We start from the raw sequence: 20,803 nt of genomic DNA on the forward strand, positions 1-20,803 counted from the left end.
ATGATGGATTTCCAAGAGGGATGAAGAGTCTGACTAGGTTGCCTGAGTCAGAACACATCATCAAGCTCTGCTTCTGTTAATGACTTAAGAGCAGCTGACTCGATTCACTCCATTACCTTCTGAGGGAGGAGGCAGAGAGCAGGAACAGAAGCTGCTCAGGGGCAGAGAACTCTCCTGGATCCCAGGACAGGAAGGGCCAGTCTCTTCCCAGCTCTCTGGAGTCCCTGTTCTGGGCTAACTTTGATGGATGGGTGGCAATGGGGTATCAGTCTGTTGCTTCTCCATTCGGTGGATCCACATAACGGGTTTCAGGACAACGGCCTGACTTTTCAGGGTTTCCTTTCTCTTCTACCTGCCTCCAGACTGACCCAAGCAAATGTTTTTGGTTTCATGATCTCCCTTCTCAGCTCCCTGTAATACTGTCAGGGATTTCTTCTAGTTGTCTAGCTTGAGATTCCCTCCTTTACTATAGCAATCCCATGTCTTCACAGCCTGGGCCTGGTACAAACTTTTATATATTGTGCTGGTATCCTATTGTTTTTAGCTCCTTCTCTTTAAAGAGAAAGCGTACACTTTCTCTTTTTTTTCCTGCTCTTTCTTTTTTCCTTCTTCTTCTGTGTCTCCCATGCCCGCCTCTTTAGGCAGAGCTGCTGCTTTTCTGCCTTGGCCTCTAGGGTAGCCACTCTTTTCTTGGGAATGTTTCCAACTTTGATGGCTGGTAGGTTGTTTTCACAGTTTGTTGTCATTTTCTACCAGTTCAGCTCATCCCTCTTCTCCCTAATGTCCTTGTGGAGCCAGAAAACAGCAGCATGTTTCCAAGGACTCTGAGCCTGGGCATTTTAAGAGCCTACCTTCCCCCATCATTTCAGTTTCATCTGCAGGCTGCAGAGTGAGCAGATGCATGTATGGCACCGGCAGAGCGGCTCTTAATGACTCAAGATGAACAGGTCAAGCTCAAAGGCACAACAGAAACCCATTTGTAATGGAGTTGTTTTTCTTTCAAATCCTTAAGAACATAAGCAACCTATCTTATGATAGAAGAGTGAAGGGGGAGGGGAGGGATTGAGTCAGAGTTTGTTTTCATTTCGGAGGCCTGTCTTTCAGCATGTTCTCAGCCTAGGGTGGGCTTGGATTTTAGTCACATTCAGATAGCAATGCTTATGCCTTCATTACGATTTTAAATTGTGGTAAAATATACATATGATGTGCCATTTTAACTATTTTTAGGTATGCAGTTTGGTGACATTAAATACATTCACACTGTTATGCAACCATCAACACTATCCATCTCCAGAGTTTTCTCATCTTCCCAAACAGAAGCTCCATACCCATTAAACATGAGCTCCCCATACCCCCTTCCTCCTAGCCCATGACATCTTTCCACTATTATTTGACTAGGCTTCTTAAAGCACCATTCTGACCACAGAGGCTCTATTTCTTCTTCTGTTAAATCTCAGCTCCTCCAACTGAATTTCAAGACCTTCTCCACTGGCACCTGCAGACTCACTCCATGGAGCTTCTGTCACTTCTTGGCTCAGAGTCCCTCTCTGAGAGGAAATTCTGAGTCCTAGTCCTCATTCAAGTGACCTCTTCCCGCCTGATCCTGTGTGAATCGCCCCTCCCCATTCTTCCCTTCAGCCTGGTTTGGCCCTTACTTTAGACTCCTGCTTTAGGACATCCTGATGTTCTAATATGCCCCACCCTCTATTATATGACCCACCCACTTCCCAACCTCTATCTAGTATTCTACCCGGTTGCTCTCATCCTGTTCTTGCTTCTTTATCTGTGCCTTATTTCTCTCTCAGACTGGAGGCAACCTCAAGTCGTGAGCTTCTCGCTGAAATCTGTGCTAGGATTAGTGTACTGTATTCTATGTCATTGCTACTCAGAATGTGGTCTGGGGTCTAGTGGCATTGGGGTCACTCAGGAGCTTGTTAGAAATGCATCGGAGCCTCCACCCCTGACTTACTGAATAGGAATCTGCATTTTAACAAGATCTCTAGATTATTGGCATGCACATTAAAGTTTGAGAAGCCCTGCTGAAGGATGGGTGATAAATAATTTATATTGCAGGTGTGCATAACTAAAATTATCTAAGTAACACCTCTAGACTACATTCAAACTGTATGGATATTTTTGAGGAGGGGAAGAAAGATATTTTGTGTCCTTCAAACTTATGAATCTCTAACAGAATTGCCTAGAAAGCCGGGAACGGACGCTCTGAAGCTGAGAGGGTACAGGAGTCAGTGTCCTCAATGGGGAGGCATGAGGCTTACATAATGAGAAGCTCCTTGGCTGGCTGTCTCATAGTTAGGCAGACAGGGGCAAAGTTCCCTGAAGTTCACTTTGAGGCTGGCTGATAGTGTTTCCCCAGAATTAAACACTTGTCCCCAAACAGACATTTGTCACCAAAGTCCTAGGGGGAAGCAAGGCTGCAGGTCTCAAAATAACCTTCTGGTTTCTGTCCCCATGGCTGGGGCTGATTCATATTTTGTAGGAGGTTTGATTGTAGCTGGGAATGGCTGAGGAGCTGGTGTAATTCTCTCCTCCTTCCTCATCCCACTGAGAGGGAGTGAGGAGGGGCACGAAGAGTGGAGACAGGGTGTGGGAGTCAAACCTGTTCTTCACATAGCAATTGTCTCGTCTCACTCTTTGCTCTCACTCTGAGAAGTTGAGTCCACAGCTGGGAAAACTTGGAGCCAGTCTCTGAGTCTGCTTGGCTCATATCCAGCCTCCCTCTTTTTTTGTTCCTTCTCCCCTTGGGAACATCTTTCCCTATTCTCCCACTTTCAGGTACAAGAGAGCCGTGATGTACTGGAGTAAAGGCTGTGAGGTGGGAGGGGCTTGGAATTCTTTAGATTAGAGCCTCCCTATTCCTGGTCATCTCCAGGGGAACATGCCAGGTTCAACTGCTTCATTACTTTTTAGGGCATGAAAGGATTAGAAAGCAACTGGAGGGCAAAGTAGTTTGGGGTAAACTAGGGAGGAGGTGGCCTGTCAAGTGGAAAAATAATGTAAATAAAAGATGTTTCCCAGAATCATGGGAAAAAATTTCTCTGAGTCTTTGTCATGTTTTTGTGAGCCCCTGGGTGTCTGAGTTTTGCTCTGTTGGTGGAGTGATATGTTTCTTGTTCTTCTTGTAGTGTTGGTTTCTAGAGCAGAGGCCTTCAGATATTACTGCTTGAGCAGAAGACCTCATGTGTGTCTTTTGTCATCTCCAAAAGTGTTTATCTTTCGAAGCCATACCCTTTGAATTTTACCACATGCTATTATCTAATCCTTGAGTGTCATTGCATGACCAGAAGTGGCAGGGTGAGGCACTGTGGCCTGGTGGTGAGGACGAGCAGAGGATGCACAGCCCAGGCCTTTCAGAATACAGTGTCCAGCATGTCAGTCATTCTGAGTAAATACTAATACCCTTCACTGCTCTTTTCTCTTGGGGTGGCATGGAGTTGATCACTTCATCTTACCACCATGTTATTTCACTCTTCTATTTTGTACCAGCTCTGAGACTTGACTCTTAGAACCATTGCTGTAGCATTTGGCTCAGGATTTCCATGTTCTAAACAGTCCATTTTCCCCATGAGGCTGAAGGCTCCCCGAGGGCAAGGACAGCACCCCCTTTCTCCATATCTCACTTCGTACTGATGTCAGTACAGACTGGCTGATGAGGAGAGAATGTAAGGAAATCCCACCTTTCTGGTTCAAAAAGTATCTAAGATATAGACTCATTTGCACATAGTTCCTCTATGAGGGAAGGAATTGGCATTTTAAAAACTCCTCAATTTCTAGGTCAATTTGTGTTGGTTTAGCTGAGCAAAACTTCTGACAAGGCTGTAGCTTTGATCTGTAGTCTGTCTTGGGATTCTTCTAAGGAAGACTCAATGTTTTGGTCACTTGGAGGCAGAAGGATATTGGTAATGACTGGGATATGGAGAAAACATGAAATCTTAGCCAGGAGAAGCTATCTCAGGAATCTGTAATGAGTGCGTGTTATTTCTTTTCCAACGGGCTGCATAATTTTTATGACCAATTATTCCATTTGTAATGATGCTGAGATAACAGAGATCTCATCTCATGCTCCATGGCACATGCCAGACACTCATGGGAACTAGATGAAACCATCCCTTATACAAGAATTGGATAGGCAGAGTGTTTCCACCAATATTTAGTTCTAGCAGTAGAGACAGACATAAGTGCTAAGAAAAAATTTTGTGAACAGCAAAGGGTATAAGGAACTGGAAGACGGGCCTGGAGAGGACTGAAGCTTTAAAATGAAGGAGGGATTTATTAGGGATACATAAAAAAGTTGTCTTCTAGCCTTAGAATTTTGTGGTCCAGTGTTGCTTTTGATGATGTTATTTACATGTAACAAATGAACAGTTGTCTTTGGCTGTGAGATAGTGTCATCCCAAGCCACAAGGAACCAGCCTTTTCCCACAAAGATTTTGAGAGCTCAGTTGGAAAGGACTGGCTTTGGGAGGTTTAGAAAAAGACTAGGTCCAGATTGTGGGGCATGATGCTCTTCCTGGGGCTAGTGGTCCTCTTTTCCCTTATACCCAACTTTTGAGTCAGGAGAGTGCTGATGATCTCCTAATCAGATCTGGTAATTAGTTCATCATGTCTGAATAGAGGCAAGCTAAGGGTTCACATCTAGTTGCTCCCACTGATTGGTCTCAAACATTTACCTGCTCCTGCCTCCACAGTTTTCTCCAGGATCTTCCCCATCTATTTGCCCTTTTACCACTCTTCTCTCTGGTATTTCTTATCCATTAATTGATAAGGGTGGGGTATTTGAAGCCAGGCAGGCCTGGGTTTGAATCCCAGCTCTGTCACTATTGTGTCACTTAGACTTTTTGATCTTGTTTTCCCATCTATAAAATGGGAATAAGACCCACTGCTCAGATTAGTTGTAAAGGTTAAATAAGAGAATGTTTAAGTGAGGGCTTGGCACTTAGCATGTGCTTATAATAAAAGGTAGTTGATCATTTTCTTTAGAATTCCCTCTCTTTACTCCTTGACTACTTTTCATTAGAGTAGAGAGAATTGGGGAGAGAAAGAGTGATGCCCAAATAGATGGATATAATAGAGTGATTGTAAGGAAAATGGAAGGATAACAAGAGGGACAGATATCATGGAGACAGATAAAGATAGTTATAGTTAGAGGATAGTGAAAACCAGGCAGAAGCAAGATTAAGTGAAAGATACAAAGATGGACAAAGGAGAGAGGAGCAGTGAAACGTAAGTGAAGGAATGAAGAGGTGGAAAGTCAGATGGAAAGGCAGAGACATGAGTTGAGAGCCAGACAAAGACTGCCAGAGGACAGAGATGGAGAGTTAATTTGTGGAACTTGGTGGAAAACCCCTGGAATAAGAGCTCTTCTGGCTTCTTGCCCCTTGTTATTGTGTGACTTGAGTTCTAAGTCTCTGGTCCCCTCAACCCTGTTCCTCCCTGTTTATGCCACTGCCAAACCACTTATACAGATCTGCCTCTACTCTGAAGCTTGAGCGGCCCTGCCCCCTTCTCTTCTACACTCTTCATCCCACACCATCTTAGTTACCTAAGTCCATAGGGATTTTTCATTTCAAAAAAACTGTTTGGAGTGCAAAAGCATCATGGTGTCAGCCAGTCAGTGCAATAACCAGGTGTAGTTTTACAGTTGCTCCCCCTGACTGTAACTGCACTTTCATATATCTCTGGCTGCGACAGGCAATTTTCTTTCAAAGATTGTTTTTTCTGGAGCCTGTGATTTCTACTCTCGCCTCCAACCTCTGGGATATTAAAACGGGGTCAGTGGCTCTTGGCAGGCTGACCAATTTGTGGTCACTCCCTAGCTCCTCTATTCACCCTTCCTGTTGCCATCTCCAATCTTGTCATCCCTCTGCCTCTGCACCCCATCTAGTCACGCTAGAGGAAAATGGCTCTGGTGGTTAAAGCTCTCCAGAGAGATGCCTCAGCCTTCTGGGAGGTTACAGTCCTTCACACTGAGAGGTTTTGTCATGTGTCTAACCTTAAGAGTTGAGGTTAAGTGCGGTGGGGAAGGGGATCCAGGAGCAGATTCACCTTCTAAGCCTTTCCCTATCCTTCTCCTCAACCCTGCCCTACCCCATTGTGTTCTGGGATGGAGCTGTCAGTTCCTTTCCATGAGAATATTGTAGCTTTTCTTTCTCTCTTTTCTTTCTTTCTTTCTTTTCTTTCTTTCTTTCTCTCTCTCTCTTTCTCCCTTTCTTTCTTTCCTTCCTTCCTTCCTTCCTTCCTTTCTTTCTTTCTTTCTTTCTTTTTCTTTCTTTCTTTCTTTCTTTCTTTCTTTCTTTCTTTCTTTCTTTCTTTCTTTCTTTCTTTCTTTCTTTCTTTCTTTCTTTCCTTCCTTCCTTCCTTCCTTCCTTCCTTCCTTCTTTCCTTCCTTCTTTCCTTCCTTCCTTTCTTGACAAAGTCTGGCTCTGTCATCCAGCCTGGAGTGCATGGCAGGATCATAGCTCAGTGAAGCCTCAAACTCCTGGGCTCATGCCATCCTCCTGCCTCAGCCTCCCAAGTAGTTGGGACTGCAAACATGTACCATTGTGCTGGGCTTATTATTATTATTATTATTGCTTTTAGGGATGGGGTCTTGCTATGTTGCTCTGGCTGGTCTTGAATTCCTAGCCTCCAGCAATCCTCCTGCCTCAGAGTCCCAAAGTGTTGGGATTACAGGCATGAGACACTGTACCTGCCTCAGTAGCTTATTTTCTAAGGGGAACATTTTGAAGAACTGGAGGAATAGAATTAGGGTTTAACATTAGGGAGTTTTCTTTGCTAGAAACTGAGAGTGGGGTGAGGTGGGAAAGCTCGTACAATCTCTTTTTCTGGGAAATTTGGAGAATAGGAGGAATTCCCATATAGGTGAAGGGCTGGGTTAGTGGACATTTAGCACATGGGGAAGGGATATGGCAATGTTTGGATCCCTACCTCCCTGATGAGAGATTGTGATTCTGCTCTTGCTGATAAAAGCAATCTCTTCCCACCAAAAGCAGTCTCTTCCATTGTTTGCTGGTATGGTATTTGCTGGCCAGCAAAATGCCTTCTTTCTCTCACCCAGGTAGGGTTTTTTTTTTCTTGGAAGAAAGACTTGTATCTGCCTTTGGGGTTGTCCATTTGGGGATTTTTCTATTTCCTTTCTTGGCCCATGGCCTGATGCAAAATACTTCCTGTGGTCTAACTCTTGTTCCTCTTGCTTTACTAACAGGTTGAATCCTCTTGAAAAACAACATGATACAGCACACTCCCCCTCCTCACTCATATCATCCCTTGTTTTTATTAAATAAAAGTAAGTGGAGCTATAAGATGTGACTGGCCTGGATCCCAGCTTCATAAAACAAAACTAACACCCTCTTTATCAAGGGGCTGAGGCATCCAGAGAAGATTTCTTAGGCCATTTTGCTGTCACGTAAATGGGAATCAATATTCAATAAGCCCTTGATGCACTACGCTAGCAGTTCACTTAATACTGGCTTCCAGTACAGTAAGTGGCGTTGATATAGGGAGGGCTTGTTTGTAAAATAACACTGCAGCCCTCACCTCCTGGATATTGGATCTGGCTTCTCCTAAGCAAGAAGATTCAAAACTCTGAGGAAGCAGGAGAGTCCTTTTGCCAATCCCATTGCCTCAGGACAGACTCACCTATAATCTAGCTTGCAAAAGAGAACAGATTCTGTACTTGTATTAAAACCAATCAGTCTAAGAGACCCTGGAGGTTAATAGGCCCACATTCCTATCAGGAAGATTTCCACTGTGCCTGCCCTGATTGCCTCCTTCTTCAATAAATTAGTCAAACTGAAAACAGATTTAAGGATAGAATTGATTCCACTGCTACTAACGTTATGAGGATAGACCTTTCTGTGTCCTGAAAGCCTGCAGTGGCTGGAAATAATACCTCTTTTCTCCCAGCCCCTGTGTTTGCTATCGGGAAGGACTGCTGGCTGCCTGGCCCCCTGGTGGATGGTGGCAGGTCCAGGTTTCTCCATGCATAGTCACTGTGAGAATCTGATAGGAAACGGGCTGTTTCAAAATGGTCAATTATTTCTTTTCCATTCTGTGACATCTTTGCTGGGGATTTGCAACCTTAGGCTTGCTTCTCCTCCGCAGCTCTAAACAAGCATGTGTTAAGGAAAAGCAATCTGATGTCTGCCTAAATATAACAGGTGAATATTGTACCAAAGCTTCATATAATACGTTTCAGAACCAAGTAGATTTTAGCCATTCTTTTTCAGTGCCAGTGTTCACAGAGTTTAGGAATTAAAAATTTGGGGTCGAAGTAGGAACATATAGAGAGATTTATCCTGCATTATTGTTGTGACGATTTCTTATCCCATTTTAGGGGGTTCGACGGTTGGGAGGAAGCTGAGGGTAGAGGACTTTTCAGCACTACTGTTTGGGGATATGCTGATGGAGGTCAGTCCCACTCTTTCTAGTGACTCTGTAACTGTCCCTCCAGGAGAGGTGTCCTTACTTAAGTCTCCTAGAGTCACTTTATTTTTATTTAATTTAATTAATGAATTAATTTTTGAGACGGAGTCTTGCTCTGTCACCCAGGCTGGAGTACAGTGGCATGATCTTGGCTCACTGCAACCTCCACCTCCAGGGTTCAAGTGATCCTCCTGCCTCAGCCTCATGAGTAGGTGGGATTACAGGTGCGTACCACCACGGCTGCCTAAGTTTTTATATTTTTAATAGAGTCGGGGTTTCACCATGTTGGCCAGGCTGGTCTCTAACTCTCGACCTCAGGTGATCTACCCACTTTGGCCTCCCAAAGTGCTGGAATTACAGGCATGAGCCACCGCACCTGGCCTCCTAGAGCCACTTTAGATCAAAGCTTTCAGTCCATCCTGTCACAGATAGGTTTAGTGAACCTAAAGCAAGAGGATAGTATTTGGCCTCTCTGCTTGGGCATGGATTACAGGGGAGATCAGCCTGCAGTATTTGCCCATGTTAAGTTGTTTTTGTAGGGTGAACCCTCCAAAGATATTGAGTAATGGGTACATATTTTTTGTTCTGTTTAGAGACAGGATCTCGCTCTGTTGCCCAGGCTGGGGTTCAGTGGCATGATCTCTGCTCATTGTAGCCTCTGCTTCCTGGGCTCAAGTGACCCTCCCACTTCAGCCTCCTGAATAGCTGGGACTACAGGCATGCGCCACCATGCCCAGCTAATTTTTGTATTTTTTGTATAGAGTGTTTTGCCATGTTGGCCAGGCTTGCTGATTTTTTTGTATTTTTAGTAGAGATGGGGTTTTGTCATGTTGCCCAAGCTGGTCTCAAACTCTTGGCCTCAAGCAATCCTCCTGCTCGGCCTTCTGAAGTGCTGGGATTACAGGCATGAGCCACCTAGCCCAGCCTTAGGATGTTTCTTGTCTTCAAAATTCCTCACATGGCCCAGCCTGGTAGCTTTGAGAAGAGTGCAGCAAGGGTACTGGAGAGGGCTGAGGGGCTTGATAACCTAGCTTAGAATTCCTGGGTTCCCAAATGAAGGAGACTATTAGTTGCTAGTCTCATCTTCCAAATAAGAGAAAAAGAGATAAGTTGAAGCTGGAGGTACTGAAGTTAAGCTTAGCAAAGGACCTCTTCTTCTATTTATTTATTTATTTATTTGAGGCAGGGTCTTGCTCTGTCACTCAGGCTGGGGTACAGTGGTATGATCATGGCTCACTGAAGCCTCTACCTCCCAGGCTCAAGCAATTCTCCTACCTTAGCCTCCCAAGTAGCTGGGACTACAGGTGCATGCCACCACACTCGGCTAAATTTTTAATTTTTTTATAGAGACAGAGTCTCACTATATTGACCAGGCTGGTCTCAAACTTCTGGGCTCAAGCAATCCTCCTGCCTTGGCCTCCCAAAGTGTTTGGATTACAGATATGAGCCACTGCGCATGACTAGCAAAGGACTTCTTGATAGTTGGCACACAACCGACTCATTTAGTTTGGAGTCTACTCTGTCTTCCTCCTGAGCCTTGTTTTCTGCTGCTCCATGTTGGGGCGAGGGCTAAGTGTGGTTCTGACATCTCTCACTTCATCCATTTCAAGGTTGACCTGGCTGACTAGATGGGAGTCCCTACCTCCCTCTCCCTTTCATGTATGTCCTTCTTGAAGCTACATAGTTTTTAAAAAAAACAACAAAAGAGAAGCACTTTTCTTTGGTTAGATACAAGGATCTGTCCTTCTTGCTAAACTGTCAAACAAGCTCCCTGTGTTAGTGAGGTCTGCACATAGGATGAGGCCAGACCAAGAAGTTGGACGACAAAGCAGATTCCAGGGGCTAGAACTCCTAGGGGATAGTGAGCCCTCAAATTACTTTCCTAGGGAAAGAGGACATGAGTGAGATTTAAAGCTCTCACCACTCTCTCAGATGGTTGGGCTTCTCCCATACATGGCCAAATGTTGTCTTGAAGAGTCCCACCATGCCACACTCTAACCTTTTTCTTTTGTAGTCTGCTTACACTGGGAACGAACCAGTTATAATGGAGCAGTAGCATCTCAACATAGGGTATTATTGATGACCAAGCCCCTCTCCTCCTCTGGCTAAACTCCCATTCAATCATTCGCTACCTCTGGCAGTTCATTTCTTGCCACAACTTGCATTCTGGCATCATTGTTCCCCCCACGCAACAGCTGATGACATCTCTTGGCCTCCCCCATCCATTCAGCAATACCTCTCCCCCCAACCCGCCTCCTCTGCCTGCTGTCCCAGCCTGTAACCCTGATCTCATTTCCTCCTACCTCTCACACCATTTTGAGACCTCTTGCCTCAGCCTATGCCTGCTCCTTTCCTTGGTGCTCCTCTCATTCCTTTGCAGAGCCCACTATTCTCTGATCTAGGATTGCACCTGCACATTTGTACCTTCCCCAATAATCCAGGAACCAGAGGACTCCCCAGAGAAAAGGGTGGCTTCTATCCCCATGTTGCCCCCAGCTCCTCAGTGGGGTGGATTTCATGCCTGGGTTGTGTGTTGTTTGTCTGTCTCAGACTTTGCAGCCCCCGAGGCAATGGCTCTGTCTTTGCAAGCTCAGGAAAGCCTTGGCAGCCAACAAATAATAAATAACACCCTGGTAACACCACCTGCAACTTGCTAATGAGTGTCTTTTCTCCTGCCTTCCCCACCTCTTGGAGGTTGGGGGTGGGGACCCCCAATTTCTTGGCAAATGGATACCTTCCTCTTGTTCATGTCTAGAAGAGTTGATGTTGGAGATTGGTGGGTGAGGAGAGGCAGAGGGATACAGAGGTGACTTTTAGGCATACATTAGTCATTTCTGGTTTCAGAGTTTTGGAGAGACTGTAGTCTTCAAGAGTAGGGTTGTCCTTCTCAGGGGTCTTTGGGTTTCTTGAGGGCTCCTGGGCTTTGGTTTCCAGAGGCAAGCCAGGGAGCTATCATCCGACCCCATCTCTTCCCACAAAGAATATTTCCCTAAGTCGTTGGTTGGTTTTCTAAATTTGACACTCAGGGTGTCATCTTCTTCTAAATCCACAGGTTAGGTCACTAAGTGACTCTACTGTCTTCTTTTTGGTTTGAGGTATTAAAGTTAGTGTCTAAGATTGAGAAGAGAGATGGGTGCTTGGTGCAGTTTCCCTGAAGGCACTTGTGCTTGAAATTCCAGCAATTGCCAACAGGTGAATCTGTGTCTTGTCTTTGGGTCATCCAAAGAGAGCAGAGGTACGCAATCTTGTTCACTTATGCATTTTCATATTGTTACCAAAATGCCATTATTTTAAAGTATATCTTATGATGCAGGCGTGACTCTATTCTAAAACACATATGCCATCTGGCAAAAGCCTTTTAGACCTTCATTTCATTGTAGCAGCAAAAGGGAGTGAGTGGAATACATGCTTGTCTGAGACAGTCTCTCTAGTGCCCCATCTGAATGGTCCATGGAGTTAGCCTGTGGTCCATTTTTTCAGAGGCAGGAAAGTGAAGCTCAGCTCCTCCATGCCTTGCCAAGAAGTGTCACTCTAAAGGATTGAATTTCCCAGAATCATCATCCTCTGATCCCCCTCTTGATTCAGGGAGTGTTTCCTCAGCTACTGTCCATCTCCTTTAAGAGGAGATGCTTCCCTAATTTCTGCTTCTGTTTTCCAAAATTACCCCCCCAAAATTGCCCATTCCCTCACACTTCGTGCCAGTTCTTGGGGTGTAAACAGTCTTGTCTGGTATTTGGGGTAAATGAGCTCTGTGTTTGATTAATTCTACATGATCCTGCTTGTAGACGCTGGGGGAGGAGCTAGCCTCCTTTCCATCTCCCTGGAGTTGGAACCCAGACCTGGGCCAAGGAGGTTCATTTTCCCACGTGTAGGAAGCTGATGGGCCCCCATTCCCTGCAACATTTGGCTCCTTAGGTTCTCTGAGTCACCCCCTGACCCTAATCATCTGCAGCAAGGGCTCAGATCCATCGGGCCAACCTCACCCAAGAGAGCTTAATGAGCACCTGGCAGCTAAGTGCTTTGAGATCTTTCAGATGAAAAGGGCTGTCAGTTGTTCTGGGGTTATTAATGCCAGGGTAGTGGCGGCAGCAATTACTCTAGATGATCAGGACATCCAGCTTCCTTTGTTCTTGAAGTGAGTGCCTGGTTCTAGGAGGAATGGCTGACTGCCTTGCTATATCTGCCTTGGGTGCTGATGGGATGCTAACAAGGTTCTTTTAACTGTTTGCCATCCTCCCTCCACAGCTGGACAGGTAGCACTGCAGAAGCTCAGTAAATTCTGAAATACTCACTCTCTAGGGGGTGAAGTGACTCTGAAGAGTGTAGAATGACAGAAGCGAGAAGCCAGGGCTAGAGGATAGCCACCTCATTTGTGTCTTCTGTGTCTAGAATTGAAAGGAGAGAGGAGTGCTTGGTGCAGGAGAACTTGAAAAAAACAATTTTGCAGGAGAGCTTGAAAAAACCAATTTTATAGGTAGGCATAAGAAGAAAAGGAAAGGAGTTCTAACCACAGCTGCTCAGAAATAATGTTAAATTTGTAGAAGAGATAGGAAGCATGACAAACCAAGGAAGTGGTAGAGGCACCTTCTCTGCAGAATTTTAAATGAAGAAAGAGGAGGACCATTGCAGGGGCAGAAGGATCACCCAGGATAACCTTAAGGACTATGAGGTCCTGAGTGAACAAATCCACAGGGCACAACCACGTTCCACTTTTCTACCTGAAAGGGGTGAGGTTTATGTTCTGGGCTTTAGTCGCTAATAATCGTGGATGGTAGCAATGTATTTTGAGGGGGTAACAATGGACTTGCTGCTCCATTCCTCTTGCAAGCACTGGGGTGGGGTGGATGGGCAGAAGGATCACAGGCAGAAAGAATGGAGCCTCAAGTGCCTATTTCCCATCTTGTCCTTGTCCTAAGCACCTTTACTCTGGGAACAAACACCATTTCTTTACCATCTCCACAAACACAATCATCATCCTTGGGAAGGAAAAAAAGTCACAGATTTTTTTTGAAAAGTCATTTTGTCTTGTTCTCCTGGGAAGTTGTGTTTATTTCTGAAAAATCTTCTAACCCAGACAGGAGAGATGCTCTTTTATGTTTAAAAGCCTGAAATGAAGATGTCACATACTCTAGCATTAACATTCTTACCTTAACCACAGAGACTGTCCTCTTTTCCCTTGCTTTTAAAACCACAAATTTGGACAGTGCCATCTTCACTCACATCTATGTTGGATCAGTTATTACCGTCGCAGTCTACAGGTCCCTGGGGTTTGGTCTATAGCTCTGCATTGTTTGCTGCCAAAAGTGCCTGTTATGGCACAACCCTATCTTTACTAAAATGCAAAAAATTAGCCAGGCATGGTGGCGTGTACCTATAGTCCCAGCTACTCAGGAGGTGAGGCAAGGGAATAACATGAACCTGGGAGGTGGAGGTTGCAGTGAGCTGAGATGGCGCCATTGCACTCCAGCCCGGCAACAGAGCAAGACTCCATCTCAAAAAAAAAACACAAAACAAACAAACAAACAAAACAAAACAAAAGTGCCTGTTATTTAGATAATTTTAAAAAGTGCCTGTTATTTAGATAATTTTACTCACTCTGAATTATGTGCTATTTACTACAATTGCTAGAGGTCTAGAAAAGAGTTTTTTAAAAGTCACATGGCTTTGATAAAAGGGTATCAGTAAGAAAGTTGTAATTTATATGGAGAAGAGAAAGGTCAGGAATGGAGGAGGGAGAGAGAGGAAACAGGGAGAAAAGAAACTGCTGATCAATGAATTTAAAGTATTGCAAGCTCAAGAACAGGAGAATAGTGACCTTTCCTGAGGCCAGAAGAGAAACAACTGGGACCGTAAACATGAAGGGTTAGGATTAGACTAAAGGAAGCACTGCCTTGCTGGGGAGTCAAATGAGGCTACTCTTGAGAAAGACTAGAATCTACTGTTCTTGGAAATTCTATGCAAAGGAACTGTGAAAGTGTAGGGGGAGCCAGGGTAGAAAGGACTGACCGCAATAATCCCTTGCCACTCTCCTCCCTGGCTGTTTCCTGCCCTCCCTTATCTGGCAGGACTGTCCAATCCTGCTCTCTGAATCAGATTTGATGACTCAACACTGACCAATTAGGCATTAACACATCTATCTCTTGGGCTATCTGGCCATCTTTATGGAGAACAGGATCTTAAATCTCTGCTCATTGGGACAGCCAGAGGCTTTGCCTAAATGGTGGAAAGAGCTGTAGACATTTTTCATAATTATAATGACTTTTTACAGGGAGAGCCGTAACTCCTGCTCCATAACTCCAGGGTGAGAGAAGAGCCCATTGCAGATTCTGTGATGCGGGGAATGGAGCCATCTGATGGCTGTCTTCTCCAGGCAGTCTTTGCTTTCCTAATATGAACAACTTCTGGGAGCAAAATTCACAAAGGAGGATAAGACTGTTTCTATTCTAGGAGCCCTTCCACTGAGATGAGACAGGCTGTAGTCTCCAGAGGCATACAGTGAGTGACAAAAGGTCAAGAAATCAATGAGTAGTACATAGCCTGGCTAAGCTCTAAATATCTGTGTGTGGGAAAAGGCATTTTAGTTATGGAAGGCTTCCTGGAGGAGGCAAATAAGGAGCTGAAAAGGAGAAGGTCATTCTTAGATAGAGTAAATTACTTTATTTTTTTTCTTTTTAGAGACAGGGTCTCACTCTGCCACTCAGGCTGAAATGCAGTGACGTGATCATAGCTCACTGCAGCCTCGAGTTCTTGGGCTCAAACAATGGAAATAGCCTTTGGGTAGAGGTAGGTGATTTTGAGATGTTTACTATCTTAGGAGCATAGATCTCATTATGGATCATCTAGAGTCTTGCCATTTTAGTTTTCCAGTTGAGTAATTAGCTCATATTCCTGTCACTCTCTCCTAATGATCCCCTACAGTACACCTCCAGCTTTATAAGAACTTCATGACACCCTGCAAATCAGGCCTGAGATCTCCTATTTTACTACTACTCTGCTTGTTCCACTCCTGTTCAATAACTTTTTGGTCTGTTTCCTCTTCCCCCATAATGCTGAACATAGTTCCAAATTGCACTTCAGGCCCTGATTTCAATTACTAGATCCTCAAACTACTAGATCCTCAAACTACTAGATTGTCTTTTTCTCATCCTTCCAGCAATGTACTGTTTCCTTATGATACAAAAGCAACTCTCATGGGCCAATAAGTATGTCAAAATGTGAATGATCAGCAAACTCTGTTCTTTCCCAAGCCAAGTACCTCTGAGCCTTACCTTGTCTGATGCCTTTCTTTGGCTAATGGTATAGCATTAATGGTCTTCAACTTTCTTGTGTTAATCTTACTGATGTGTGTTTCAGTCCAGGAGTTCCTGGCAGCAGGGCCTGTGTTTGCACTTTTTGCTTCATTCCACACCTCTCATAGCACACTTTAGACCCTGAATTCATGTTTTCCAAGGTGCTAGAGATGAACAATTAGCTAGATAATTTGATCTGTGTAGATAACTTTTGTTTTTCTGAAGCATGTTTGAAGAGTTAAAATATACATATTATTGCTTCTATAACCTCCTCCTCCTCCTCCTTCTTCTCCTTCCTCTCCCTCCTCCTCCTCCTCCCCTTCTCCTCCTCCCCCTCCCCCTCCCCCTCCCCCTTCTTCTTCTTCTTCTTCTTCTTCTTCTTCTTCTTCTTCTTCTTCTTCTTCTTTCTTCTTTCTTCTTCTTCTCCTCCTCCTCTTCCTTCTCCTTTTTTCAGACAGGTCTCATTCTATCACCTAGACTGGAGCGCAGTGGTGTGATCATAGCTCACTGCAATCTCGACTCCTGGGTTCAGGCGATCCTCCTACCTCAGCCTCCCAAGTAGCTGGGACTATAGGTGCACACCAAAATGCCTGGATAATTTTTTTTTTGTACTGAGCCTCACTCTGTTGCCCAGGCTAGAGTGCAATGGCAGGATCTCAGCTTACTGCAACCTCTGCCTCCCAGGTTCAAGCAATTCTCCTGCCTCAACCTCCCAAGTAGCTGAGATTACAGGTGCACACCACCATGCCTGGCTAATTTTTGTATTTTTAGTGGAGATGGGGTTTCGCCATGTTGGCCAGGCTGGTCTTGAACTCCTGACCTCAGGTGATCCGCCTGCCTCGGCCTCCCAAAGTGCTGGGATTACAGGTGTGAGCTACCATACCTAGCCTCCTGGATAATTTAAAAAAAAATTATTTTTAGTAGAGACAAGGTCTTACTGTATTACCCAGGCTCATCTCAAACTCCTTGGCTCAAGTGATCTTCCAGCTTTGGCCTCCCAAAGTTCTGGAATTATAGACATGAGCCACCACACCCAGCCTGTAATCCTCTGTGGCTAAGTAGACACAATGTGATGAGGATATGTATATCATAGAAATTGATCTTTGATATTCTTCTAAAAGTCTTTCTTTGTTCAAAACACAGAAAGGACGACTCGTTGTGCTTCATTGATTTATTCAACAAATTGCCTTATTTTTATTGCTACTATTCTGGACAAGGGATGCAAAAATGAAGAAGATAAGGTCTTTACTTTTTAGGTGCTTTCAGATTGGTGGGAAGATAAACAAGTAAACCAGAATTTACAATACAGCATGAGAAGAGCTGTGACAGAGGAGTGCCTAGGGTACTGGGATGAGGCAGTAGACACCTAACTCTGGTGCAGGGAGATGTCATTTATGGGCCCAGCCAGCAGCAGGGGAGAGTGGTTGTGACAGCATCAGACTAAAGCTAGCCACTAGGAAGACCTTCTCAGTTAGATTGTGATTTCTCAATCTATGCATTCATGCACAGAACGGTCACACGCTAAGTACTAACTATGTGCCAATCACTATGCTAGCTCTTATTTAGAGCAGTGGACAGAAAATACAATATGCTAAAGGCTGGGGTAGAAGCTGACACTATCTCAATTAAAGCCAGTTGAAATGTTATGCTGCTCAGAATGTGGAAGAGGAAAAAGGAGGGTAATTTCAATGACTTACCCTCTTACTCCTTTCAAGTCTGTGAATAGGTTGATTCAAATTCCGCTGCATAGTTTATTTATCATCTGGAATCCCAGCAGTTGAAGGATCCGGAATATATCAAACTTCCTAGGTCTCTGTTTGGACACTCTTCCTAGTTCAGGAAACAATTAGTCTGAGAGAGACAGAAGTGAGAGTGTAGGAGCAGAATATATATCCTTTTAAAATAATTTAGTAACAACCCTAGGTAAGTGACCAATAATTTATAGAGTCTATTCTTTTTCTAGAGATATTGCCTTGCTGCTCAACTAGCGAGCTTGCTGGGTTTAGAGGATTAATCTTTGACGTAGTAAATATGCTCAAGTTGTAATTCAGTCGCAGGGATAAAGGGAACTTAGACTTGTCTTGTATAAGGGAAAAAATATTAAATGGATTTGTTGAGGACCCGCAGTGGTAGTCCTTATTGTCTCTTGTACCTCAGCATTGCAGCTTTGGAACTGCAAGGGACCTTATTAATCTTCTCATACAATGTCCTTATTTTACAGATGAGGAGACTGAGATTTATGGTACATGAGGTGGTGGCAGATCGAGGGCTGGAACCCGTGTCTCTTGACTCACACTTTTGAGACTGCACTGTGCTACTGCGCATCGCAAACTCTAGCCTCACTTGCAAGGCTCCCCTTAACCGCCTTCTGCTCGGTTCTTTTCTGTCCCTTCCTGTTGTCTATTTTCGGCAAACTGAGCTCCTCCCTGTCCTCCTGTCCATGCCACACATTTTCTGCCTCTGAAACCTCCTGTAAGCACTCCCCCTCCTCAGGCTGGATTGCCTTTACTTTTCTCTCCCTTCTGCTCCTTGCTTCCTCTCCAACCCAGTTCCACACTCCCTCTTGCAGGAAGCCTTCCCAAAATAACCCCTTCTTACTTGGAATATTTCTTGACTCTGCATCTTTTCAGCCCCATTGTTGGTTTCTACTTGCTGCTTTATTGCTTAATAAGCATTCTGAAGTCTTTTTTTTTTTTTTTTTTTTTGAGACAGAGTTTCACTCTTGTTGCCCAGGCTGGAGTGCAATGGTGCAATCTCGGCTCACCCAACCTCCTCCTCCCAGGTTCAAGCAATTCTCCTGCCTCAGTCTCCTGAGTAGCTGGGATTACAGGCATGCACCAACATGCCTGGCTAATTTTGTATTTTTAGTAGAGACGAGGTTTCTCCATGTTGTTCAGGCTGGTCTAGAATTCCCGACCTCAGGTGATCCACCTGTCTTGGCCTCTGAAAGTGCTGGGATTACAGGTGTGAGCCACTGCGCCTGGCCTCTGAAGTCACTTTTTAGATATTTGTGTTCTGTCAATTTACTTAGATGAGGAGCTTCTTAAGGGGAAGGCCCCTCAGAACACACATGGGGAGCTTATACTGCTGCCTGACTAGAGCTAGACCTGGGATAGTCTGAGAAAGTTCAAATGACCTCTGTATTTCGGGAAAGAAAAGAAGACCGTCAACTTAGGGGTAGTGGGAATGCTGATCCCGTTTAGAGGCAGTTGGCACCTATTTGAAATTCCTTCTTATGGTTATTTCCAGTCCTGGGATTCTGTAACCCTATGAACCAACTTGGATATGCCCTTGCCTTATCTTGATGCTATTACCAATTTTGTGGCCTGTATTAAATAATAAGACATCCCATAACTAGTGGGTGGCAGATTGGTGTGTCCACTGCAGGTTATAAAATAAAAAACGAGCTTGGTGGAGGGACCTTCCTATGTGTAATGCATTGTTAGGTAGAGCACCTGGCTGCCCAATGGATAACCTTGGTTGCCGCCTGGAGGCCTCTACCTTGGGGAAGGGAGGCCTTGAGAGCCATTTTGACCCAAGTTCAAATTCTCTAGAACAAACAAGCCGATCTCTTGCTCCAAGCTCCAGTCAAAGAGGCTCCAGTGTGTTTATTGACTCTTGCATGACCCTGCCCTGGAGAACAAACAAACAACTCAACCTGACTCATTCCCTCCACCAACTATACTCAGGTCCATTGCTGGGGTTTGCCAGAAAAATCCCTCAGGCCCTGTGGAAAATTAGAGAGCCAAAGGTTAGGGCTCTCTGGTCATATATTCCTACTCTTTCTTCCCCTAGAACGTTAACCCTCCCTGGAGGTGCTGAAGACTAGTAGTGACTTCCAATTCATTTGACTTGGGCCCTCTCCATTGTTTGAGGCAAATCAGCTTGCTTCACTGATTCATTCATTTGACAAATATTTATTGAACACCTGCTATATGTGAGGCTCTCCTCTCTTAGGATGGGAGCTTACTGATTTTTGCTATGGAGAATGCTGATGCTTCCATCTTTATTTATTTATTTATTTGAGACAGAGTCTCGCTCTGTCAACCAGGCTGGAGTGCAATGGTGCGATCTTGGCTCACTGTAACCTCCACCTCCTGGGTTCCAGTGATTCTCCTGCCTCAGCCTCCCAAATAGGTGGGACTACAGGTGTGCACCACCATGCCTGGTTAATTTTTGTTTTTAGTAGAGACAGGATTTTGCCATGTTGGCCAGGCTGGTCTTGAACTCCTGACCTCAGGTGATTGCCCCCCTTGGCCTCCCAAAGTGCTAGGAATACAGGTGTGAGCCACTGCGCCCAGCCCAATGCTTCCATCTTTTAACTAAAAGGTTTGAAGTACCCTTTTCCGGACATCTTGTAAGAATAACAATACCTTTTCTCTCCCTTACCACCATTGGAAGAACTTAGTTCTGAACCCAAACCATCTCCTTTCATTAAGCCTTTGGTGGATCATTTTTATCTCTTGGGATTTCATCAAGCCTTGCTCCCCATTTTGCCTCACAGAAGAGGAGGCAGCCTCTTGCTCGTGTATATGTGCTCAGCTTATTCCTTCTCAATGATTTTTAAAAAGAAGGAATCCAACTCAGCCCCTCCTCCTTGTTGTGTTTAGGGGAGTGCTGTTTCCTAAACTGTGTAATCCTCAAAGCATTGAGGTTTCACCTGATGTTAATAAGGGTTTCTTGAAAAAGCACTGAATCAGGTCATTTTAGGAGACAGTGGATGAGACAAAATTAAAATCTTAAGCAGCAGGGCTTCTCAGAACCTTTAACATATTAATATTCATTTGAAATCTCAAGAGGGAGACATAATTTGCAATATTTTCCAAATTATTAGACCATGGAAGCCCCTTTTAAAGGAAAACCTCTTATTCGTTCTTGGGACATTAACGTTCCATTAAATTCAATTTGAGAAATGCTGATGTAGTAGCAGGAATATTGAATTAAGAGACAGGAACCTGAACTTGCATCCCTCTTTGACACTCAGTTTTGTGACTCTGGGAAAATCACTTCTCCTCTATGGATCTCCATTTCTTTACCTGGAAAATGAGAAGGCTGAATTAAATTATCCTTCA

This window comes from Pongo pygmaeus, chromosome 10 (genome assembly GCF_028885625.2).
Source record: "Pongo pygmaeus isolate AG05252 chromosome 10, NHGRI_mPonPyg2-v2.0_pri, whole genome shotgun sequence".
Taxonomy (NCBI): Eukaryota; Metazoa; Chordata; class Mammalia; order Primates; family Hominidae; genus Pongo; species Pongo pygmaeus.